Source organism: Apteryx rowi, unplaced genomic scaffold (genome assembly GCF_003343035.1).
Source record: "Apteryx rowi isolate R43461 unplaced genomic scaffold, aptRow1 scaffold_329, whole genome shotgun sequence".
Taxonomy (NCBI): domain Eukaryota; kingdom Metazoa; phylum Chordata; class Aves; order Apterygiformes; family Apterygidae; genus Apteryx; species Apteryx rowi.
The window spans coordinates 789993-809127 of NW_020449741.1; positions in this window are offsets into that span (position 1 = coordinate 789993).

Below are 19135 nucleotides of genomic sequence, written 5' to 3' on the forward strand. Positions count from 1 at the left end.
GTTGCACAAACACTGCCCAGCTCAACAGCAAAGCAGCATGACTGCTGCAGTGCCTGGCTGCTGCTCACCTCTGCTCTGTCGGAGGAGTGGGCCCTTCCTACCCATGTGGCCTTCCTCACCAACCCTACTTGCCCAGCATGGTGAGAATCAAACCATGCAAGATACTGAGCACCATGTCCCCATCACGCCAATTATTTCTTAACCCAATAAAGGTGTTTTCATCCACCTGCTCTCCAGCAGGATGGGGAGTCCAGGGAAGGGACAGCGTTTGAAGAAACAAGGGCTTACCAATAGCATCGAGACAGAAAAGCACAAGTAAAACCAGCAAACAGAGCCTAGCTTCCTTTCTTCCTGTGCTACTCCATCCTCTCACTCTGCCCCACATTCTGCTCACATATGCCCTGGCCAGAACCGCCAAACCTCGCCCAAACCGTGGGGCCAGGGGAGGCAGGGTGCAGGCGTGTGCGCGGAGGGGCCTCGTGCAGCCTAGCCTGAGGACTGCCTTCAAAACAACCCAGCTGCAAGGGAGCCATATGGGAGCTCTTTCCAGTGGGAACTCACCCTTTGAGCTGTGCCGCAGATTGGTCCCTCTAAGGACCAATGCCAGGAGGGACCAGCAACAGCCCCAAAGTGGGGTCAGTGGCACAGGCAAAGACACCCCAGCAAGGTGCCTAGTCACTTTGCATTTGCAAAGAACTTCCAAGCATGTAAAAAATCTGGGTGCTTCTCAACCTCCAGCAGGAGCTGCAGGGCATGGAAGAGCACGTGTATGTCCGGTGCCTGGTCAGCCAGAGCTGGCACAGCATGCAGCAGTCTGGCACAGCTCCTGCCCACTGCTTCCCCTCACCGACACCAAAGGTAGGACCCTGGGACATGCTGGGAGAGGCCAGACTGGGCTCAGATCCCCCCTGACAGCTCTGCAGTGTGGGGCAGCGACCCTATGAGGCTTTGTACAGTGCTGAGCACCCCCACGCATAGCCCCCTGACATTGCCAGGAGGGCAGGGTTGAGGTGGTGTCAGTAAGCTGGGCTGGGCCCCGCCAGGGGAGCCAGGCTGGGACAAAGCACCGAGCATCCACGGCTGCTCTGCTCCTCTGTGCCGTGATGCTTGGGCCAGGCTCCAGGAGGTCCCTGGCCGTGGGCGGGCGGCACCCCCGGCACCGCCGTGGGGAGGTCCCATTTTTGGCAGTCCCAGAGCACAGAGTGAAAGGATGAAACGGGAAATAAAAGGAGGGCGAGGGGAAAGAAGGAGGAATAAAAGGCAACAAGGGCGGGGGGGAACTATGGAAAGAAAAACAGGGAGCTGCTCGGCGGTGTTTGCCGTGGCTGGGCGGCGAGCAGGGACACGGAGCGGGCGGAGGGACTATGCCTGGGAGAAGTTGGAGAAGCAGCTTACCGCAGCGGGGCAGGTAGCTAGGTCGGTCCGGGCGCGGCAGGGGGCAGGTCCGGGGCCGCGGGCGGTGAGAGGAGCGCGGGGCCGCGGCAGCAGCGCGGGCGGCGAGGCGTGAGGGGGCAGCTCCCCGCCTTCCTTTGCTGATCGAAAAAAAAAGTAATAATAACAATTTGCCAAAAAAAAAAAAAAAAAAAAGGCAAAAGCAAAACAAGGCGAAATAGTGCAAAGTGGGAGTGCTGCTCCGGCAGTGCGGGCGGGTCCCCAGCGCCGTGCCCGCAGCGTGCCGTGCTCCCCGCCCGCTCCGCCGCCGCTCGCCGCACTGCCGGGGGCTGCTGCTCCGGCAGCGGGAGGGAGGCGAGGCGGCAAGGAAGGGAGGGAAGGGAGGAAAGGGAAAAGTAAAAAAAAAAAAAAAAAGGCAAGAAGTAGAGAAACTGAGCCCCGGCCGCTGCCTGGAAGCGGAGTAAAAAGGCTCCAATAAATCCCGGGGTTGAAAAGAAGGGAAAAGTCACCTCCCCGAGGAAATCAGAAGCAGATTTCGAGCCATTTAATCACATGCAGGGAGGTGTGTGTGCGTGTGTGCGCCGCCCGCCGCGGCGCTGCCAGCCCTGCCTCCGCCCTCCCGCGGCCGCCCCGCCGGGAGCGAAGCGGAGCGGGCCGGGCCGGGCCGGGCCGGGAAGGGGCCGCCCCGCCGGGAGCGGAGCGGAGCGGGCCGGGCCAGGCCGGGCCGGGGAGACGCCCCCGCCGTCGGGGCGCTGGGCACCGGCGCAGGAGGCTCTCGGTAGCTGTGGCCCCCACCTGCCACCGGCCGGCCTCACCTGCAGCCCTGCCTCAGGGCAGCGGGCAGGTGGGACAGCCGTGCTCTTCTACTGGCAGGAGGCCTGGGCCACTGCAGCATTGCGAATGGCCTCCTTGCAGGCACAGATGGGCACCTTCCACCCCCAGTGACCCTAGCATTTTTTGCCAATCCCAGTAAGAAGTGCACCCATCACCCAGTGTGTGAAACCAGGAGAGATGAACATGCTGAGACCAGCAAGCCATCCTGATGGGTCAGCCAGCATGACAGCACAGGTAACACCATGCTGCAGTACCTGGGAGCTGGTAGCTCAGTAAACCAAATGTGCATCTGATGCTGCCAAGGAAGGCAACATATAATCCTCCGCCTGGTTCCCAAAGCAGAAGAAATCAGGGATTTACCAAGCAGGTGAACAGCCTCCTATTATGGTGTGGAGTGTCTGCTCTACCCTGCAGTGCAGGGGCTTTTCATATGTTGTTGCAGCAGGGTCAGGCTTGGCCTGTGATGTTTGGTCAGGAGGGAAGCAAAACATGGGCATTTCCACTGACACCCACAGCCCAGACAGTCTCCCCATCACAGCTGCCTCCAGATTTCATCCCGACATGCCTACCCTTTAGCCATCCCCAGGTCCCCTGTGAACTGACTCCACGATTCTTGTGCAGGAAAAAGGTAAAACTAATTTAATCAGCAATTGTGTGAGGAAGTGGAGGTGAGCAGAAAACCTGGATCTGTGTCACCTTACTCATTGAGACCACTGGTTAGGTGGGGTAATATTTGGAGCTATTCCCAGTACCCTTGCTGATCCCCACATCTTCCAGTTCAGTCTGGGAAATGTCCCTGCCACAGATACCCTTGCAAGGAATGCAAGCACTGACAAGGATACTACAGGTGAGGAGAAAGGCAAGGTGCCAGTATGGTGCTGGATTTTCCCACTGTTTACATTTAAGGGCACTGACCACCAGTGCAAAGCTCCCATTCAGCATCCTGTGCATTTCTCCTCTCCCTGAAGATCTCTGGTTAGCCAGGCAAAGCAGCAACAATCCTGTTATTTCAGGCAAAGAGGTTTCCAAGAGAAGTGGAAACTCAGTATGTCTCCCCTGCCCCTGGTGGGCTGGCAAGTGCTTGCTGAAGGAAGAGACTCCAGCTGGCCCAAAATCCCAAGGGAAATGCTGTTTGCACATTCTCAGCCTTGTTGAACCAAATACATTTCCCCCACCCCAGCAGCAGGGACACAACCATGGCTAAAAAAGGGCAAAACCACCATGAGACAGGGCAGAGGAGATCTAGGAGACAGAAAGAGTAACCTCAAGGCATTTGCAGTTAGAGATGACGCAGGTGTATTGCACTCCCACTGTCTCTCTCTGGGACTCTGAGGCACTTGGACAGCCAGGAAGCCACAGGCTGCAGAGCCCTGGAAGTCCAAATACAGATACCAGAGAGGAAGGTAAATGCAGGGCCAGGATTTGCCTTGCATGCACGCCAGATTTGAGCATGTTGCAGAGAAGCTAGTGATCATAAGGAAAGTTCAGGCCATTGTGGCTGGGCTGAAATGAGGTTGGGATGACCAAGGTGGGGGGTAGGGGTGGGCAGAAGGGGATATGGCTCCAAGATCCTCAGATGACACAAAGCAGGAGTGCTCCCAAGGACTGACCTGAAGGCAGTTTTCCCCATTAGAAAGCACAAGGACTATTATGAAAATGAGCAGTGATGCTGAGCCAGCCTGACCCAGATGCTCCAGGGTAGTGCTGAACTGGGGGGTTGTGTCACCTCCCAGAATCTCAGAGTAGTCTCAGTACTGCTGTTTTCACACTCAGAGGAAAGTGTGGGACCCCCTTGTCCTGGGACCCAAAAGTGATGGAAGATATGGTGGCCACCATACATGGAAAGTCCTTGAACCAGTGTCCACAGGCCTCACATCAGTGAATGAACAACTGAGGAAGGCAGAAGCTGTTTCCTGGTTCCCCATTTCCACTGCTCTCAGTACATTCCGATTTTGCAAAGATGGACAGAGAGCCCAAGAGAAAGAGTGTAAATTTGGACTTGGAAAACTGTGGGGCTGCTGAGGATGCCAGTGAGACTCACTGTAGTAGGAGCCAAACCACTGATATTTGCAGCACCAACATTTTGGTTGTCCCTTGGCATACAAACATTGCAAATGCGGTACCCAGCAACCTAACAGCACTCACCTCACTGCACATTGCCCTTTGCTGAAGCAGGTCTCCTAGGCAGGAGGGCTGGGAGGAGAGGAGGGTGAATGTGTGGTTTCTGCCATCCTTGTGTTGGCCAGTAGTTCTGCTGCTTGCAAGGTCGGTGGTCTCATTCTGCATGTGCACCAATTCCTACTCCTCAGATTAGCCTTGTGGCACCTGGAAGTAAGATGTCTGATGCTAGGCGAGCTTCTCATTTAACAAAGGATTTCTGGAAGGACACAACTTCTTCCCAGCTCCATCATGGGGGCAGATAGGCACAGGCTGTTGGAGCAAAAGCTGTGGCTCAAGCACTGAGTCTGCTGGGGCAGATATCTCACATCGTCTCCTGCAGGAATTTGCCCTTTGCATCAGGCAACACAAAGAGACAGAGACAGAGACTCACTTCCAGATGCTCACAGCTGGTGCAGTCCTGCAAATGGGCTTTCTTGGCTGTTGCTTTTGACACACAGACAGATACAAACCACTCCTATGACAAATCCAGTCCTCTACTGCTGGGCCCAGGACAGATCAGAAAGGATGGGCACTGAATACAGCAAGCAATGGGCTTTGAAGGCTATGTCATCAACAGCATGGTGGGGAAACAGGAGGAGCTTTCCCTATGCTGAGTGGTAGGGAGGGAGGATTTGCCTGAATTTGTGTGGCAGTCCCAGCAGAGACAAATCTCAGCAAATAGTGGGGCCTTCAAACTGTACCAGGTTCCTCAGCTCCAGAGAAGAGGGAGGGAGAACAACAGAATGGGGAGCTGGAAGAAGCAGGGGGAAGAAGTGGATGTGTTGATAGCAAGGGTGGGAGCGCTGGGGGTGGCTCTTGTCAGTGTTATCCAGACAGGGTTGGGAGAGCTGTAGGGAGGATGGAGATTGGGAGCCACTGGGGATGGAGGCTCTGCAGAGCCAGTGCAAGCGGGCCTTGCGCAGCCTTCGCTTGCCCTCTGCTGGTCCCACCAACCCCACTGCTCCCTTCATGTTCTGAGGCAAGCACAGAATTGAGACAAACACCCCAGCCTGAACTCACCAAAGGGCTGAATGTGTCTCCTTTCAACCTCCTCTGCCCCCCCCACCCCCACATACCACCCTCACCAACACCTTCCCTGAAAACTCAGCTCCCAGATACTTTGCTTTCTGCATGTATGGGTGCCCATTTCAGATCATCCACTTATAAGGGAGGAAGGAAGATGTGGCTGATTGCAAGAAGTCCAAGCAGCAGAGAACTGAGCCATGGGGAAATGGGGAGGCCAGCAAAATCAAATTCACTGTCCTGCCAACCTCCATCAGCACAGCAGGGTTTGAGTCAGATGGCTCTTATTCAGTCTCTGGTCCACACTGACCAAGCCAGGCAAACAAGAAGACACATGCTATCTTTATAGTTCAAATCACCTCCCTGCCTTTCTTGGGATGACATGAGCTCACCTGCAGTTGGGGTATGACAAGTGAGAGACCAGAGCTCTGTACAAAAAGGCACAGTGAACAGAGAGCCACCCTGTGTTTCTAGACCTGGCCAGTGATGGAGGCACTGAATGCAGCAAGGCTATGCCAAACTGAATGCCCCAAGGCTGTGCCACTTGCCAGACGAGGACCTGCAGCAGGGCAGCCACAGCCTGCCACCAGCTATGCCAAAGGAGAAACTCGCCAGCAGGCAACACCAGCCCCACTCATTGCCTTTACTTTCTAGTATGTAGGAAATGCTCCAAGAGGTGGAGGCTTGGGTTCCCAGGCAGGTTCCTTTCACCTTATTGGGAAGACAGGGAAAAGACTCCATTTACCACCTTCCCAGAGTCCTTCTTTAACCTCTTCACTAGAAAAGGAATAGGTTTGTTGCCTGTGAGGGGTATCCTGTTGCCCTCAGGGGTGACTGGCATCCCCACTCTCTGTGGAGTCAGTATGAGCTGGGGGTTTGCTCTGCCTTATTTTAGATTTTAAATGTGGTGCCTGAAAGAAGAGGATTCTGTCTTAGCCACTGGGGTGTCCTCAGGATGATTCCATAATTCTCACATTTTCCTTCTTTCTGTTTTATTTACTCTTCAAAGGGATGCTCTGCAGTTCACCTGCCTGCCTCATTTTCTGGGTTGCCAGTATCCTGCCAGACACATCTCCCTTCCCATGCCATGTTAAGAGCCCTTCCCCACACCCAGACTCTTCTTGAATGCAGGTCACCCAAACTGTCCTCAGGAACTGAAAAGCGCTCTTTCCAGGGCACTGCAGAGAGGCACCAACACCCCGCTTCACTGGATATATTTTGACTGAGGCATCTTGTGCATTTACCACTGCCCCATGATGCTGGCAGCTCATGAACTGAAGCTCCCCAGGCCACGTGGGTCTGCTCTCTCCAGCCTGAGTGCCTCCTGCTCACCACCAGCCTTCCTGCAAGCCCAGAGCACCTGAAAGGCCATCTGGGTCCTTCCTCTCCTACACATGATCAGAGAACAGAGAGACTTCCCAAACTTCCTGCCAGGCCTGGGGTCTGGGTGCAAGCAGCTCCTGGGGGTTTGGGCACTACAGGAGGTGTTGGGGCAGCCTGAAGGGGGCATTTCTTGAGGGGCAACACCGCTACTTTGTCATAACAACTCTGCTGTGACACCCAGGGTGGTTGATGAGGGCAGCTCATGGTGAGGTTTTCAGGTCTGTGTGCCCCAAATAGCCTGGCTTTACATTACCACAGGCAGAAATACAAAAAGGGATACATCTTCACCTGCACCTTGGGTTACATGGGCCTCTTGCCTCCAGTCGGGAGAGCTTAGCATTTGGGGCTCGATTCTCATTTATGCACAAGCCATTTGACTAATGACATAAATACCTATTTTAAGGCATGAGCAGACATGAGAATCAGGCCCCAGTAAGGCCACCAGTTATTGGCTGAAAGGGGTGAAGTGGTCTGGGAAAAAGAAACAAGGTGCAACATCACTGCGAGGTGATGTTACACAGATTTTTCCCCACCTTGCCCCCACCCCTGCTCCTCGGAGGGCATAGTGTGTTAATCTGCCTTGGTCTGCTAGGCCTTTTCTGGAGGAGAGTGCAGAGGCCAGGACAGATGTGTAGGGAGGCAGATGAGCAATGCTTCCCCAAACACCTTCTGTGCCTCCAGCAAGCTGTGGCTCAGCTGGTACCTCAGCAGTGATCCTGTTGTTCCAGCATGTCTTCAGCTCCAGTGCTATCTTTTCATGGCTGCTCTCACAGAATGAAAGAAGTCATGCCTCCTTACTCATGCTAACTGCCACAGTGAAGGCATACCCTGGGCAATGCTGAATGGGATGAGAGCACCTTGCTTCACTGGAGGACCCCAGACCTAGCAAAAAGCCATTATTGGGGGTTAGCAGTGAGTGGAAGGAATTGCTTTTGTGCCCCTTTCCGTCTCTCTGTAGCTTTCTGAGATGCAAGCCATTAGTCTGTCCCCTTCCAGCCAGCCTAAGGTTCATTTTTAGCTATTCAAATTCTTGTATCATTGCCATGGCTGTGTGTGCATATTGCTCAGGAATTTCATCACCCCACTTCATGACCCCATTTGTTGTCACCCCCTGCTCTGTCCATGCAGTTATTGCTCTGGCTAGAGCAGCCGGCTCATCCTTGGCCATACATATTCCTTCCCTAGCACCAGCAAGGGGACACATCAGTCCTAAGCCTTCATGAGCGGCACAACAGTAACAGGGGCCAGTTTGGAAATGTCAGGCTACCTGGTACCTTCTCCAGCACTGGAAGGTGCATGGTAGTCTGGCGGGAGGGCCTGCCCCAGCACTGCAGGGAATCAACAGGCAGAGCAGAGTCCTTTTTGGGCAGCCACAAGATGGTGCCGTTTCTCCACGATTAGCAGCATTATGGCATGGCTGGAAAAGGAGAAAGCCTCTGCCAGTCCCTCACTATCCTTCTACTGCCTCCATGCAGTTTTCCTGCCCCAGAATGCCACCATCTTTTCACATCTTTGGCTCCCACAGTCTGGGAACAGATCTCTCGGTACCATTACTTCATGGAAAACTCATCCCCTGGGACACTTGCAGTTAAACTTGTGTTTTAGGCATTGGCATTGCTGCAGAGGTGGAGGGGACAAGGCTGTGCAGTCTCTCTCGCACACATCCATACGGACATGTGTGCATGCGGGAGCCTTTGGCAAACTCCCCATGTGGCTGGGTCTCTCAGGGGTAGCATAGCTGCCCACCAGCAGCATCTTTCCTCTAGTCAAGGGACAGAGCTGGGAACCATTGCTGTGAGGAAACTAAACAGGGTAACATGGATGCAGGGCAAGGGCTTCTTTTGGAAAACACCTCATCTGTCCTATGAAGGGCGAGCACAGTAAACTTTGGCCTTAGCATGAGGAGAAAAGACTCTTAAAAAACCTCATTAGATACCTCAGCATCTTCAGGTGCTATCCCCGTCCTATCTGCTCTCACTTCACAGCTCCACTTAGTGGCTTACTAACCTGGGGCTCACTACATCAGCCCAGGAGGGCTCTGGAGGACCAGGGTGAAGTCCCACTGCCTCATGTGTTGGAGGAATCTGAACTATGTTTGCTGGTGGATAATGCCTTCTCTGTGGTGTTGGAGAAAAAAAGCATTCACCACAGAAAGGCGCTGCTGATGTTGCAATCGGAGCACACACAGCACATTCCCTAGTGCAGCAGGGGTGTTCCCAGCTAGTGACCAAAGAAAGAGGTCTAACTGCAAACATATGGGTCTGCAAAAGCACCTGAACAATGGAGACACTCCCTGCAGTAGCCAAGTTGCCCCTGCTGCTTGAGCCAGCAGCATGGGTTATGGCCACACTGTATCATAAACCTCCCTGGCAAATGGAGGATGTCCTGTGTGAGCCGAGAGCAGCTAGCTAGCATGGCTCTGGCATGGCTGGAGTTGAGGTTTGGCTTGTGTCTTGTTTGCTCCAAACCAATTCAGCATTTAGAATTGGGTAGACTTGGGCTGGAATTCCAGAAAGCCTCAGGAACTTGGGCCATGCCTTTGCAGCTCAGTAGGGCACAGTGCAGAGGGCCCTCATTTTGCTCCCAGCATGGTGGTGAGACCATGTATCACAGCACAGAGACGCCAGCTCAGGTCCTGAAAGCAATGGGGCCTGCTGCTTTTCAAATGTTGTCTCAGGCAGGGCCTCACACTGTCTCTGCTAGCAGCCTGTAGCTCCAGAGCTCGCTTGGTTGCAAGCAGCAGTGCATTGAGTGATGTAAACAAATCCCTGTTTTTTTGAAATACCAGTGGGATTCAAGTGCCTGATTTTCTTGGCCTCTTTGGGAATGCTGGCACACAGGAAGGCCAGTAGGCCTAATTTCTTCTTCCCCCCAGAACCTGGAAAGAGGCAGAATGAACAGGAGCACCTGGCCAAACTGATGTGCTGGGAAGATCAGAAGCCTGTGCTGCTGCCAACATCATCACACCCAGCAGAGACTGCAGAGCATGTCCCATCTCCCAGCAACAGTAGGGTGGAGCACGATGCTCTCCCAAAGTCAGGGTGAAGTTCCCCAGCATGTGCAAAAGGGTCATTCAGTCATTTGCAACACACCAGTTTTCCAAGCACGGCTGCCGCTGCATTGCTAAAACACAAGACCTCTCACTGTGGCATCCTGTTTGGGGTCAGCGTACCCCCTGGCCCAAGCCCTTGGCCCACAGCATGGCACTCGCCATGGCTAGACATGACCAGAACAATGCCGGTGGGATAGGTGCTGCTCCTCAGTGGTCGCGTACCTCCAACCCCAGGCCCTGCCACACTCCGGGACATTGCTTGGTTATCTCACCTCTCCACCCAGACTCCTGCAATGAGTGTAGGGATGAACTCCCGCCAGAGGAGAGTGAAGGTGCTGGCATGGGACCAACGGGTTCCTTAGCATGGCCACGTCACAGCACACAGATAGTACAGCCATCCCTGTTACATCAGCTAAAAGTCTTCCTTCAAATCTATCCTGGAAACGAGTCCGGCTGGAAGGTGCTAGGGATACCCCAGTCAGTGATAACAGGAAGAGAAGAGATGGAAGGGCTGGGAGGGGGTTTGGGGACTCTGAAGTGGAAAGGCTGGGGGCAAATGAAGAAGGAAGGAAGGAAGGAAGGAAGGAAGGAAGGAAGGGGTGAAATGAGAGGGAAGGAAAACAGGAGAGGGAGAGGAAAGGTGAGAGTGAAAGGAGGAGAAAGAAGGTCAGAGGAAAGTGGAATGTGAAGGAGGAAGAGAAGAAAGACGAGTTGGGGGGTGGGGGGGGAAGAGAGAGACACATACACAGAGACACAGAGAGTTTTGTAACAACTTAAATTCATTCCAGACAATGTCCAAGGAGCCCTGGCAGCACGGGTTGAAACAAACCCTGCCTTTGATTTTATGAGTTCATTATATGTTGTTTGGGACAGTGATTCACGCGTCTTGGCTGCTTCACATTTTCCCTTGTGTCACAAATGAAGAGGGGACCATGAGATGGATTCTTTGGGTGGAAAATATTCCCTCAATTGTTAGGTAGATGTTTCTGTGCCATGCAGAGGTCCCGAGAGAGTGGTCTCCTGGGCTGCCTAAGGTCTCCACACAGTACACACAACCTCAGTGCCTTGTGCTCTGCCCTGCATCTCACGCGCTCTTAAAGGGAAAGCACTAGGACGGGACAGACAGAAAGAGATGAGAAGATTCCCGGTGACAGCCACACAAGTTCTGTGCCCTCCCTTCAGCTACAAACTGCAGGACAGGCCAGAGGCTGGTAAACTAGGAGAGCTAGGACCCATCGGGGGAGGAGTCGCAGCCAACAGGATTGTCTAGATGGCCCCATGAGAACAGTGTCCCAGTGACCATCTCTCCCCAGTGGTGAGAGAGGGCGATCCCAGAGCCACAGCCCCAGACGTGCCTGCTCGAGGAGGACACTGCAACTCTGTGGTTACTTCACTGCACTAAGTGGGTGCTCCTCACTTCTGTCCTTACCCCAAGAACATCACTGGACTTTACTTTTTGCTGCCTGAAGGTGCAAGACAGTGGATGAGCTTCAGGGAAAACCATTCAGGAGTGGGTTGGTGGCTTTCCTAGACCGTTTTGGTTGGATATATTCATGGACCTAATATAGGCCCTGGTCAGAAGAATAACAAATCCTGCCTGAGCCAACACCGAGGTTTGCATTGGAGCTGATTGAAAAACACCAATGACTTGGTTGGGTATTGTTACTATTTTTAGCTTCCTGTGTCATTTCAGGTTTTCCAGTGAAAAGAGAGGAAAAAAATGCACTGATTTTTAAAACATGTTGTTGGTAGAGAAAATAAAGGCCTTAGAAACTGAACACCATAAACTTTTTGCCTAGCATTTTCTGGTTTTGATTTATAATTTCTCTCACAAACCAGACAAAGTTCAGCAAAATTTTTCATTTTGATCAGAAAGCCATTTTTCACTGTGGTCAGTTCTAGCCTGGGCCCTAGGAAATGACACCACTATTATCATGAACAGCTATGACCTATGCTACAGAGCTAGCTTCCCATGTCAGTGTGTATAACAGATCTGTGGATGTCTTATACTGAYCAGCATGAAGGTGTCTCAGAAATCCACACACTCCTAATCAGGATGTGGAAACTTCTGCACGTATCTAAATTAGCTCATAAGAATAGTTGTGACTAACCCAGATAATCTGAAACTCACTTCCAAGCATGTGTCAGTGCCAGACAAACTTCACTTTGACTCAGAGGTAGAAATGATCCATTGACACCAACCTTGAGATGGACTGCGGCAAACAGGGCAAGAAATGCTGAAGTAGGATTGCTGAAAACTCATAGGCTGATGGGGGAGGATTGTGGGAAAAGACATTTCTCTAAAAAACATCAGAAAAACTGAAACGTGGACATTGCATTGAAGATATTCCCAGACAAAAATCCCGGGCTTGCAGTGAGCACAGCAAAGCTGAGCTGAGGCCGGAGCAAGTGATGGAGGGTCATGTTACTGCCACGATAAACATCTCTCCCAGGGAGCTCCCTTGTGTAATTGCTGCCTGTATGACCAAAGGTGTTGACTGGGGTGCTCAGATGGGTACAGGGAAATGCTGCAGTGGGATGCCTGCTTTGAGAAGTAAGAGGATGGTGCTTAAGCTTGAATTGTATGGCACATGGAGATGAAAAGCTTTTGGGAAGCTGAGAAGCTGTGGTGCTGGAGCTAGGTGGCTGGCTGGCTTTCTGCATGTTAGCAGGACTAGCTGGAAGCTGCCAGCCATGGTGGAGAGGGCAGCACTGGGAAGGGTGGCAGGAGGAGCCATCTGCAAAATGCTGCCACACAGGTGAAGCCCTGTTGTGCTTAGGGAGAGCGGGCAGCCCATCTGCTCTTGCTTGATTATTGCCGAACCAGAGCCCAAATGTGGCTTGAGCTCTGGAGCATTGTTTGGTCGCTGAAGAAGCAGAGGAGAGACTGAGTCCCAGACTCAGCACTGATAGCCCAACCCTGCAACTGCAGAGATGRCCTGCTCTGAAAAGGTACCAGAGACCAAGTCACCCCATGCTCCCTTCTTCCTCCAGGCCAGCGCTAAAGCACTGACAGTCCTGTGGGGAGTCTCTTCTGAGGATAAAGTGGAGTCTTTATTCTGCTGGAATTGCAGGCTAGCATCTTTCCTCTGCACAAGCTTCACTTCAGGAAAATGAGGGTTTTTTGGTTTGAATGTTGTTGTTTTTAAAGAGAATTCTTAGGAAAAACACTCCCTGAGACAGATCAGCTCATTTTCAAAGTTATCCTGGGGCAAAAGACAGAGGGTGTGGGCTGCGATACACACCCACATCTGTACAATAAGGAAGGCAACAGTGCAAAGCAAAAACAATTGCATGAAAAGCTTTCCAACAACAAAGTTTGAAAACCCACAGAGCCCAGGCTATTTCTTGTGGTCGGTGGGTAAGAATTCCCAGATAATGCAGCCTGACAATGAAACAATGGAGGCCGAAAGACGCAGTTATGATTAGGAGTTATATAACAGTGGCTAGCATTTATTAATAACACTTGTGTTGTGCTTTATTTTCTTAGTTAGCACTTTTCAGGTTCAGAGGACTTTACAACCCCTGGCTATTTCATATTTGATGCTAGGCATGAGGTGACTAGAAGCAAATGTTGGCCTTTAGCAGTAGGATCACCCTTTATGTCTGCTTCTGTTTTAGACCTTAAAGGGGAAAAGGGAAACACTAAGGGATGGGCTTACACTGACTACTTGGGACCTTTCCTGTTCCCTACACTCTTATGGGTGATGCAAGTCCACAAAGAAACATCATCTAGAAAAACAGGATCTTCCTGGGATGAGTTACAGAATCTTGAAGCTTTCAACATGCTCCTTTTCCTGGAGAACGAGCAAAACTGGGACTTTTGTTAGGATGCAGGAAGACGCTTGGGCATTTGCCCAAGTGGGAACCAGTTCTGGAGGAGCAGTCCACAACCAGCCTGCAGCCATGCCTTCTGCTTCTCTGGCCACTGCTTCAGGAGTGGGAGGGAAACATATCCCCCTGGAGTGAAGACTATCCCGATGGCTGCCTACTACATCTTTGGGATGTGCAAATCGAAGCAGTAACCATAGCTCATCCTCAAGAACCTGTTCAGTGCAGTCTGAGCTAGGCTGGAGGCTTTCTTTCCCCAGAACACACGAGACCTTGATGTAGAGCAAGAGTCATTCTGCCCAGTAGAGCGGATGAGCGGTCCAGTCAGAACAGGTTGTCTCCTTCTGGTCTGGGTAGGCTATTTATTGCTCCTCTGACTGTTGCTAGTGGTATGTGCTGACCGCTCAGCCTGCTCATGAAAAACAAGAGAATTCCCATCCAAGCTCCAGTGCCAAGCAGGCAATGACAGTTTTCATCTGAGCAGGCCTGGGAACCTCTTCTCAGCCCTGAGAGGCAGATGTCTCAAAGCAGTTCAGACCTGGGAGAGTTGTTGCCTATGGGACTAGGCTTTGGATTCAAACACCCAAACATCTCATCAGACGGTCCCCTGAGTTGTGCACAAAATAATCCAGGCAAAATGGAACAGCACAGATAGGAATTAAACCTGCCCATATATATGCAGGCACAAACGAAGGGGTCCTGCTGGCCTCACAGCTCTACTCCTAGCCAGGAGGCATTGGAGAACTGCAGATTCCCACAGTACAACACTTTGCAATGAGGAGGTGACAGCTTCGGCAGCTAGGGCAAAGGCTGGGACCTTGTGCTTTCTTCCACTGGCAATTGCAGTGCACGTGCTCCAGTAAGCAGTCCTGAGGCATGGAAATTCACACTTCCAGCACCTCCTCTGATAGGAAAGGCCTAGGGACACTAACCAAAGCCAAGGGCAAAGACCTATCCTAGGGACAACTCTATGACAAACCTGGAGAGTCCTGGAGAGATGCCAGTGCAGTTGTGGCTGCAGTTTTCAATCACTGACTGAAGGAATTGGGCTGTGATGCTGAAGTATGATTCCCAGAGTGGGTTGAACAGTAGCAAAGCTGACGCATCCTGCGATTTAAATTGTTCATATCTGCCCAGACACATTCATCTGCACAGAAGACATTTTGAGGTAACAAATATCACGAGTCTGCTTGTGTTTCTGCTGATGTCTCAGAGGCACTGGTAGCACCAGGAGCATTTTTTGCACTTGTGATCCCACCCTGGCTGGGGGAAAATTGTGTGTACCGCCAGTCAATGCTCCTTGGTGGAGAGCATATTGCCTGCTGCATTCCAAGTGCCAGAAGCACAGTGCAGGGACTCTGTTCATTGGCAGCCATTTGTCAGTTGGTGGCTTATGATCTCTTTTCAGTTAAGTGTTTGGGAAGGAAATGGCAAGGTAGCCCCCATAGTCTCCTCATTTCACATCTTCTCAGCCCTTTGCCATCTGCATGCCAAATGGTGTGTGAGATGGAGACAGCAGGACACCAGTTGCTTGGTATCCTCTGTGATGGAGTCAAGGGGATGAGTGCAGGCACTTGCTGGTACCAGGAGGTACTGGTGACTCACGTGGGGACCACACAGAGGTAGTCGGGGGCTGCTCTCAGGTCTTTGGCTACAGCACATACTGTTGAGGATAGTAGGGGAAAACAAGGACATCTCCTGGAATTTCTCTCTCATCATGTGACTGCCTCAGCCCCAGGGAAAGAGTTAGTTCTGCAGTCTCTTTATGCACCTGTATGCCTTCTTGCATGGCTGGGATGGGTGATTACCAGGCTGGGTATGATCTAGAAGGACTGCACAGCTGCATGGCAGTGCTATGTGAAATGGAATACGTTCTGCAACAGCAGGTACTAACAGGGGGATCGTGCCCCTCAAGCCCCCACCTCAGTACATCTGATCCTGATGATCTCACTTGCTGACTGGCTGAGATGGTGGTATGGATAAGATCCAGCTGGCTATGCCTGAATCCAGGTGGTGTGGTCTGAGGTGAGATTGGCTGGATGAGGCAAGCAGTCAGAAGAGACGCTGGGATTCATTTCAGGCCTTTTAAATTAACATGTATGTGTGCCCTTTCTTGTTGAATTTGAAATCAGGACCCTCCCAGCTTCAACAATGGCAGGCATAAGAGGTTAAATTTTTGTTCTGTACCTATAACCTGAGATAACTAGAAATCTTCTAACAACACAATACTTTCAGGCAGAAAAATCCTTTCTGTAATACACCTTGAAATGCTGCACAGAAAAGTTCTGATTACAAAGAAATTTCTTTGGAAAAAAAACCCACCATATGGACTCATGCATGCTGATGAGGGATAAAACATTCTCCTCACACTTTGGGGGAAAGGATCACATCCACCACCCGATCTGAAAAGACCTTTTGGTTCCCTTTTTGCTTTGAGTCACTATAAGCACACCAACACTAAAATTTGAATATATTGAGTCTGGGTGTTTCTCTAAGTTAAAACTGGATCAAAAGGCTTTGGTGCTGTCTGAGGGAAAGTTCTGGAATACCCAATTAGACATTTTTGCTACAGATTAATTCAGTGAGAAATTGCAGATACACACAGAAATAAAATGGTTGCAAGGCAAGTTTGGTCTGACAAAGTTTCTTGTCAATGGCAAATCCAGCTCTTGAGACTGTTCCTTTCAGATGTGGGTGTCACCACCTGTCTTCCATGCCTTCATGCCTCCAGGTGAGGGTCACTTAACAATATGACAATGTCTTAAAGTCATCTGGATACCAAGTCAATCTCTCTAGATTCTAGTGGTAATTAATCAGTGGCCTGTCTTCTTGTATTTCTTGATCTGCTCAGCCTCGTTGTGGAGTTTTACCTTGTTGGCAGGTTGTTATTTTTGGACATGTGTTTCTGAGCATAGTCTCCTGCACCTCAGATAGAACTGGAGAGCTTTCTAGAGAGAACTGACTGCATGTTTTCTGAAATTGTCCATGGCTTTGGAATTTCATGGCCCAGTTCTGACAGCTCTCAGAGCATGGCAAAGACAGCCTTTCCCTAGGAAGTTCAGTAACCCACTGTGCCGGGGCAGAGAGGAATGGAAGAAGCATGGTGGAGATGACTGGAATTGTAGATCTGACAGGTTTGCTAGTAGACATTACTGCTGAATTTATCAGTGCACTTAGCTATGTCTGGGCTCTGTACTGAAGTCCCATGCATTAGCGGGCTTGCCCAGAGCATATGAACAAGTGCTTTTATTTTCATGTGTGTACACATCCACAGAAACATCTCCTGTTCACATTGCAAAGGGTTGGAAGTTTGCAGATGGCCTTTCTTAGGCAGCAGATATGCCACATAATGATTGCCAACTTTTTTTTGATGAAAAATGGCATCAGAATATGAAATTTTGATGAAGAACAGAGGAAAAAACCTGACTGAATTTTCATGATTCCTTTCCTGACTCCTGGCTCACTACAGAGTTGGTCAAATATTTCTAAATTCAGCAATGCTTCAAAATTTTTGACCAAAAAACACAAGGATTTTTTTAGAAAAAGGTTTCTCAATTTTTCCCTTCTGGTTTGGCCATGAATCCCACTCACTGAGAGGAGACTCCAGTTGGTTTTTCTGACTAGAACCACACTTTAAAAGCGCAGCCATTCCCTTAATTGGGGCTGATAAATCTTGCAGACACAGATGAAGATAAATCACATTCTGAGCCCAGAATACAAATTCTCAGGGCTGAAACATTTGTGTGGTATTTGTTAAGCAATTTGAAGGCTTATTGAAGTAACTGAGCTGGACAACAGGGCTGGACCTGAACCAGGACAACAACTGTGTACAGACACTCAGAACGTAGGCAACAGAGATGGAGGGGCCTAAATGAATTACACTTCACTCAGAATATTCATGGAGGATGTCTTCTTTCTTCTATGCAGGGTATCTTTGGTTGTGCTTCTTTCACCATTCCCTTTGGGAGAATGGAGGGCTGCTTAGTCAGTCCCCTTGGGAAGTCTTTATATTCAAGACATGTTAAAGTTCCCCATGACAAACAAATTCACTTCAGCCCAGAAGAAAGCAGTAGAGAGCTCTGGACTTCTTGAGTCTCTATTGGTCAGTGGCTGCCACTGCTGCAGCAGAGTCCAAAGAAAAAGGAGGCAATGGCTCCAGCAAAGCTGGGGAGGCCTATCGGGACTTCCAGGATCTCAGGTAACTGGTGGGAAGTTGGACTTTGCAGCTGAACCCTATCCCAAGAGCTGCTGTGTATCCAATATGCACTGCCCAAGCCAGGCTCAAAGCTTTCTTTCAAGAGGACCCAGCTGTTCCCTTGTGAAGGACAGCTGCCCTTGAGGGAGATGAGTTCTTCTCTCAGATATCTCTGTAGTTTCCATCTCTCCCAGACCTCTAAGGCAAAAGCTTTGGTGTTGTGTCCTCGTTTCTGATGATTCCCTCTGTGAGAAGGGTGTCTTGTGATACAGGTCCACCAGGACAGTGGTCTAAACAGCAGAGGTCCACAGACACATAGTGACAAGGCAGCAGGTGCTGATGAGATTAGTTGTGACCTGAAGTTAAGTGTGACAGCCCTGTCATGGGACAGGCTGAAAGGCATATGGGATCCCTGGCTGAAGACGATCTTTACCCTCCTCTTCGAGGTCAAGAGCTCAGAGGCATTTCCATGTGGACATTTCTGGTGTTGCTTCAATTGTCACAAGAGGTTCCTAAGTTCTCTGCAGAACAGGGAGGGAAATGAGACCCCAAAAGCAGGCTGGGGCCAAGGCTAGCCCTTGCCAGGACACTGGCTACTACCTGGCGCCCCTGCCTACGGCACAAGCTGAGCTGCTGCTGGGCCACCTGCCTACCTCCGAACTGGCGCTGGTCAGGGAGCACCAGCACAGCGAGGTGGCACTGCAGCAGGCTGGAGCAACCTGAGGTGCAAGGCAGCATCGCTCAGAGCCACAGCAGCTGCCCAGGACCAGTCTGGAGGCACCAGTGTGAATCAGATCAGGGGCTCTCCAGGGGATGTGGCTGTGTGAGGAGACTCCAAAGCTGCACAGCAGGAAGGGACTGCGCGAAGAGACCCCCATGACTGCACAGCAGTGAAAACCTGTAGGTAGAGAACTCAAAGCCACGTGGTGGGGAAGGGCCTGAGGAGACCCCAAATCCGCACAGCAGGGAAGGGACTGTGTGAGTGGCCCCAAAGCCATGTGGCAGGTAAGGGCTGCGCAAGGCGACCTCATGACTGCACGGCAGGGAAGGAGCTATGTGAGGAGACCCCAAAGCCGTGCAGCAGGGAAGGGGCTGTGAGCAGCGACCTCAAAGCCGCGTGGTGGGGAAGGGGCTGTGAGCGGAGACCCCAAGGCACGCGGTGGGGAAGGGGCTGCGCGAGGGCCAGCTGAGGCTGGGCAGCGTGGGGCCCGGCGGCGGGCGGCCTGACCACGGCGCGCGGCCCGGCGGCCCGCTCCCTCCGCGGC